This window comes from Bidens hawaiensis, unplaced genomic scaffold, assembly GCF_021521415.1.
Source record: "Bidens hawaiensis isolate Kalapana, Puna unplaced genomic scaffold, B.hawaiensis_p1.1 tig00013297_1, whole genome shotgun sequence".
Taxonomy (NCBI): domain Eukaryota; kingdom Viridiplantae; phylum Streptophyta; class Magnoliopsida; order Asterales; family Asteraceae; genus Bidens; species Bidens hawaiensis.
This window is the reverse complement of record NW_027492126.1, coordinates 573186-581211: the sequence shown is the minus strand read 5'-3', so window position 1 is coordinate 581211 and position 8026 is coordinate 573186.

Sequence of the window (8026 nt, the reverse complement as noted above, 5' to 3'; positions counted from 1 at the left end):
AATTGAATAATTAAGTAATTGATATAAGTTGTGCAAACATAAGTTAGTAATTTAATTCCGTAATTAAAGTAATCCTTAATCAAATGATTGATTTTTTCGTAATATACAGAAATTGATTACAAATCTCAATTTATCTATAATAGTTATATTTTTAATTAGTCAATGGGTCAAATTTAATAAATATATAATTAAAAGCAATTTTAGTAAAATTAAATCTGTAGTAACGTCGACCGGTATGAAATAAAAAAAAGAATGTAGTTTTAATTGAATTAAAATACAAAAAATAAAACCTGATAATTTAATTGACCGGTAGTAACGTTGATGGATTGTGAAGACAGTCATAGGTAGGCCGATATACAGTAGATAAAACGTCCGGTTAGTGAACAACTTCATCGATGGTGGACGGTGAATTTGCCGGATAACTGAATTGAAGGTAGAGATCCGTGGAAGAGGATGGAGGCGTGAAAGAGGAGATAAGATTTGGGTTTTTAGGTTAAACTATGACTTGTGTATACTGAATAATAGAAATAATATAAATAATAGAAATTGAGATTAATAATTATAAATGAATTTGAATCATTAATCTAACAATACCATTAAAGCATTACAATTGTTCCACATGGCATTTATCTAGCCCCCTACACATAGGATGTCAATTCATTAGTTACCAATAATACAATTTAAACCTAATTAATCTTTAAAATATAATATAAGTCGCTTAAAATTGCTAAGGAACACGAACCTATATGTTTTTTGTAACCCGGTTTACTCACAGTTAATATATCATGACCCGTTTGATTTTGAAATTAGCATACCCTAATCTTACACACGCTGCTATTTATTTTCCTCTCCACACTCTCAAATGCCGGCATTTCAATCACCGACCATCTTTGTATCGTTCAAGGTAATTCGATAGTCTATAATCTTGAATCATTAAATTATCTGTTCAAGTTTGGCGGGTCTCAGTATTACTTCAAAGCCATTAATTTTGTTTCTCGGAATTTTGGGTTTTTCATATTGTGTATTGATTTAATGTTTAACCGCCTTAATATTGATTGGAGTTTTTATGATTACACTAATTCCATTAACCGGTTTGTTATAAATTATGGATTTTAAATTTAATCAATTTTGGGTTTAGTTTTCTCCATATCCTTTTTTGTTAAAATAAAACATAAAATAAAACACACTAACTTTAATGTTTAACCGCCTTAATAAGCGATTCAACATACTATTGACTACAATATTAACATCCATTATTTTTTTCACAATGATGGTTTAAATTATAAAACAAGATGACATCAATCTACATGATAATACAGAAGGTATGAATTTCTGATCAGTTTTAAGCGTTTTATATACATGATCTATTGTCAAACAATGTTTAAAATTAGCGTGTTTTATTTTATTATGAAAATTTATCAATTTATCGATATGATCCGATGTTTATTTTTTTTTAAATTGATTTCTAATCAATAATCAACACTTAAGTTTATTAATCATTAAATCAAATCTTATATTTGTAAACTCCTTAAATTAAGCCATAAGATGATCATAATACCTTCTTGAGTCATGATTTTCTGGTATCACAAAACAGTAAAATATCAATTATAAAATAATCCAATTCAAAATTTTGTCAACAATAAATGGTTTCTATAAATCAATTACGTTTTTCGCATGATTTATGCTTTATGCATATATATTTATCACACAATATTTGCTCATTAAAATAACTAACTTTAACAAATTAGACTTCTATTCACTTCACTACATAAGTTTACAACATCAAAGCGTATTAGTTTGTGAGGGCAGTCGATGTATTTGTAAGTAGACATATTTGCACCGGGTGAGGCCTTCCGAACAATCAAAGATTTATTCTCCGCAAGCCAAACATCATGCTTAGGAATCCACGCCTTCCTTACATAGGCTTGCATTATGTTGCCCTGCAAATTACTATTAAGATTAGTAAAAAATTGTATGAATAATATAGTAAATTAATGAATGTGTTAACAATACCATTTCGTCTTGAACAATCATTTCGATGGACAAATCTTGCCCGGGCTTTGAGTTGTCCTTCAGCCGCCAAAGTCTCAAAATACGCACCTTTAGGATACACTCACTGTTTTGAACATCAAGTTGGTTCAACATGGTGATATTGGTTGGCTCCATATTGCTAGTGTTGAAAAATTTATAAAAACAAACATATTATTTACGAACAATAAAAAAAATTTATCCAATAAAATTAATAACAAAATGGAAGATATAAAAACAACAAAAAGTAAAAACCTTAATCGTTTTTAATAAAGAGGTTAGGATGGTGTAAGGATTAGCAAATGAAATGTACGTATTTATATCAAATGAGTTAGGGTTGACAAAATTATAGAAGGAAGGTAGTAAGGTAATTGATTGCAAACATAAATTTAGTAAATTTGAATAATTTTCGAAAAAATTATGGTAAGAACGATTACAAAGGATTCCGCCATTAATGTATTTTCAAATTTTGAAATTTATATTATTCAACAATTCAAGAATTCCACTCAAGTCTTAATTTATCTTTTTGTATAACATATTATTTAATCATATTATTTAATTTAAATCTAATTTATTAAATATAAAAATATTAATATAAGTTATTTAATCATATTTTTTAATATAAATATGTTGACTATAATCTCATATAAAAATATAAGTTACTAATTATATTATTTATAATAATATAATTAATCATCAATTATAACACCTTATATTATTTAATGTAATTCATATAAGGTGTGAAAACAAAAGTTAATAATTTTGTTATATATGTAAGTAAATTATGAATTATATTATTGTAATTATAAGTAAATTGTAATTATAAGTCATGGGTCAATGGGTCAAGAATGGATTTGTAACTCAATTGTTATTCTTAAACAATAATAAGACAATGGATGTTGGTTATAATTGTTAAAACTTAAGGTCCGTAATTAAGTAAATTGGTCAATGGGTCAATGGGTGAACATCCCTAATTATAGTAACACTAAATCATTGTTAATTAATTCAAATTTACATTTCAATTGACACCATAAGTTATATAATCATTAATCCAAATTTACAAATTAATTACATTCAAAGAATATACAAAAATTTATTTAAATTTACAATTTCCGTAATTAAACCATTCCTTAATCAAATCGGTCATCATTTCCTAAATTTAACATGAATGGTACAAACATTTACAACTTTATGAATTTGATAAATTTAAATTAAAATAAATATTATATTTAAACAAGAATTCAAAATTTAATATCGGTAATCTCTATATATTATATATATATATATACTATACGTAATCTCTATATTAAATCCGTAATCTCTTCTATTGATGAAATATCAAATAATAATCTAGATTATATATTATATACTATCTAACAAAATAATAAAGGTGGTGAATAAAATCAACCAAACACAATAAAATATTGAAAATGATATTTTGAATTGTAACATCCTAAAATATTCTAATATTTAATAAAGAAAGTCGTGCCTTAATTATCGTGTATTAATATTTAATTGATATTAAATATAGAAAGTGTCATGGACTTGAATTAATTAAGATGGATTTAAGAGTAATGAGCCTTAGGTCCATAGGCTTTAGGGGATATAAATACCCCCTAAACCATCCTAAAACCCTAAATCCTCATTTCCATCTTCCATAATCTCTACACACTCATAAAACACACACACCACCACACACATACGGTCGAGAGAGAAAACGGGATTCGAGTCCAAAATCAAGCCAACCATTATTAGATCTTCAATATACGAGCTAGATACGAGATAACCAAGCAAACCGCGACCACACCGAACGCATAAAGGTACGCCTTTTACCTTAAAGTTTATGTTTTTAGGATCGGTTAGCTTTGAAACTTAAACATAAAGTAAATCGGGTCTAAACGAAACGTAAAGTAGCAAACTTGACGTAGGAAACGAACTCAACAAACCTATGGCTATGTACGGCGACTCGTTTTGAACGTTCATAAGCTTAAAAGTCCAAGCTTTATAGTATATACGGGTTATATACGAACGAAAACGGTTAGGGAACTATTAGTGGGTGATGTCGAACCATAACAAAGGTATTAAAATCGCCAAAATGCTTGTTAAGATTGATAAGAACCAAACCCGTAGCTGAACTGAATAACTTCGCCTACTGACTAAGTTCGCTGGCTATAACTTCGCTTGTTGTCAAGTTCGCCAGCTGACCAAGTTCGCTTGAGATATGTTCGCCACTGATAAGTTCGCTACAGGTTAAGTTCGCCTCCGATAAGTTCGTTTAATGCTAACTTCGCCTAAGGCTAAGTTCGCTTAATGTTTAACTTCGCCAAGTCAAATTCGCCTAAAGCTAAGTTCGCTAACTGATAAGTTTGTTGCTGGTTAAGTTCGCTTACACGTATGTTCTCTTACATTATAACCGCTTGCGAATTCAAGAGAGTTAAAAATGATAAATTAAAATCCTAATGGAAAATGTGTTAAGACAGCTTAACCCCAGCCAGGGGCTCTACCCCTTGGACCCTGCTAGGGGCTGCCGCCCCTAGAACCCTGCTGCCAGGGGCGCTGCCCCGGACCCCCGTTCGTTGTGGGCTATACAAAGATTGAAATACGATACGAGTAGTGATAGTTAATTGATACGTGTAATTGTTATACAGTTAGTCGTGCACAACTCAAGAAAGGGATTACTATAAACGGTGAACGTAACCGACTTCAGGTGAGTTTCTAGCCCCATTTCCTTATTATGTTTTCGGGGCTGTGTGCATACTCGATGTGATAGTTAATACACTTACCTTAAGTGGTAAGTGTATGCCTTGTATGATTTATGTATGACGATCGCTTGACGGTGCATGAACGATCTTCGGATATTGCATGTACCATCAGGTGGTAACTAAAGATGTGATTGATATGTGTGATGTAAGATAAGACGTATGTATGAATATATATGATGTATGCATAATGTATGTAAGAAATGTTGATGGTACGTGAACGCTCTTCGGAGATTGTACGTATTGTCAAGGAAAACATGTAAGAACAGGTATGGTACAGTTGCATGAAACAAAGGGACCAGACCCTAATAATATCTGTGATGGTAGGGACCAGACCCTAATAATATCTGTGATGGTAGGGACCAGACCCTAATAATATCTGTGATGGTAGGGACAAGACCCTAATATTATCTGTGATGTTGGGGACCAGACCCTTTACAATATCTGTGATGAAAGGACCAGACCCTTATAATATCTGTGAGGTTATAGGGCGGAAGGCTCTTAAAATAGGATGGATAGTTACGTATGAAAAGTAAGTATGTATAATGTACACCCCTTCGGGCATGTGTGCAAGTATGTGAACAGATTGTATGTTGTATGATTAACTAGAACTCACTCAGCGTAGCTGACTTTTAGTATGCACGCAGGTGAGTAGATTGAGGCAGCTTGCATAAGAGGAAGCACATGGCATGATCTTGAGGAAGCTGGCATCTCAAGAAATGTTATGTTATTTTAAAGACAATGTTTTATGTTTAAATAATCTGAATGCCCGTTAAGACAAGAAAGGATGGTTATGCAATATATTGTTTTGAATGTTTTAATATTCCGCGAATGTTTTAATTAACTCTGATATTTAGAACTGCGTTTATGAGTAAATCCAACACTAACGTAGGGCCACCGGGAACGGGGCCTTACATGAATATTTGGTTTTCGAACTATAGCTACGATTATTTTGTTTGTCAAAATGAAATGTACCAAAAAATGTCACTAAATAGAAATATCTAGAATGTTCCTATATAAATAACAATTTTTAAATATTCAAAATGAAAATGAAAGATAATACTTTAATAGCATTGATGAATCTAATTTTAATATATTTTTGATTAATTTAATTAAGATGAAAATTAGAGAAGGCCTAGATATAAATGGAAAGTATGAGAATCAACCAATAGGAAGGGGGATTTTGACATAAAGCTTATTGCTTTAATAGTATAGTTAGATTTTGTTCACAACCCATAGCCTGCTAAAGCATATATTTTCGAACGTTTTTCTTAATGTTACAAAGTTTTTGGGCATGTAACATATGAATTAAATAGATTTTACATGTTTTTCTTAATATATATTTTTGGTTCATGGTTTAAGTTATAAAGATGTGAACTAGTAATTTTATTCTTATAAATATCTTATAATTCATATATAATTGTATTTTTTAGAAATACAACTTTTTACAATTCATTATAGTGTATAACATATTATATATTTTCCGCACGTGTGGTAAACGGTTCTTTGATTTACTAACCCGTGTTGAACATTTCTCTTTTTATTTTAAGATAATTTTTTTACAACAAAATCTTAGTCTTTGTAAAATTATATTTTAAATCCGTGACAATTTTTTGTTTCGAAATATCATTTTATGCACACAAAATGTAATATAATAATATTGGTATGAATTTTTATTTCTATAACAAATCACACCAAATTTTGGTTTGACACTTTGAATTAATAGCGGATAAATATATCAAAAACTTATTAAAAAAATCATAAATAAAGATTACTATATGAAATAACTGAATTTACGTATTGTATATCATAATTGTCACGACTCAAGGTGAATCTTTAAAACATCATTTATTGTTCAATATTTTTTATGAACAATCTATTATTTTTAACACATAATCATTTTCTTACGTAACGACTTAGAATCAAGTTCAGAAATGTTAGATAAAGAAATTATGAATTACTTGAAGATAATGTTGGATTTTCTAAATCAAGGATACCGGATGGCAAGCGATTGTTTTAAAAACGATCCCGGTATGGATTTAAAGTTGTGCATTATTGGAACAAGGCAAAAAGATGCAAGGACTTACAACCTGCCAAAAATTTCTGAAGTTGTAGCGTTAATCGTTGGTGATATCGGTGACACAATAGATTAGCACGATATAATTGTAACGACTCAAAGCAGATCTCTAGCAAGAGTTGGAATATATATGAGAGACCTCTTTTCTACTTGTGGTCAACAATATGTTGCTTTATCAAGAGTGAAGAGTAGATATTGTATTAAAATGCATAATTTGAAAAAGTAAGGTAAAGTTGAAAACAAGACAACAAATATGGTTTATAAGGAAATATTTAGAGTTTATGAATTTGTAATTTTTAAAGTTTTAAATTATGTTTCCAAACAATGTACTATGAATATTCTTTTTTAGTAAGTTTTTGTGTTAAGTATTTTGTTTACATAAGAATATGAATTACAATTATATCAAATACTTCTTCCAATAAACACATGAAACAAGCTTTTATCATTTTAAATATGTCTTTAGTTAACGATTTCTATATTCCACCCGTATTGTAAACGGGTCAATAGCCTAGTTATAAAACACAAATGAACAATCAAGTAAAAACAAATAAAGTAAAGCTTCTCTCTCCTCAAAACATGTAACTTAAGATGTAAGGCATTGGAGGATCAAATAGGAAGAAAATGACCGGTGGGGAAACCGCGTTGAAAAATCTGCATGTTGGTTGCACTTACGTCGGTGGTCGGGCCGACAAGAATCTTTGGACCCGGTCTAATATTACTGCCGCCGTAATAAATGCCCCGACTCGATACCTTTGATATTTCTCGTCTCGCTAGTAATTATATTGTAATTAAAAACAATATTTATTGACAAGAAAAGAGATTGTTTTCTCAAAATAATGCAATGTTTTTGGTGCGTGAAAAGGAATAAAATGTTGTTAAAGAAATTGAAATTTGAAACAAATTGAATTGAGATTAAAATCTGTAGAGATGTTTTTTTTATTTAAAGGAATTTGTTGTTGCCACCGCCTCTCGTGCTTATACAGGAACAGTCTATAAATTGGATTTGACTCAATGGTAGAGCATTCACTTTACTAGTGAGAGGTAGGAGGTTTTAACCTCACTATCACCAATTTATATGGGAGATATGAGGGATGACTATGACTTGCTAGGGTTTGAGTCCTGATCTCACCCGGTTTTACCGGCCCCTTGCTGTCGTGCCTTT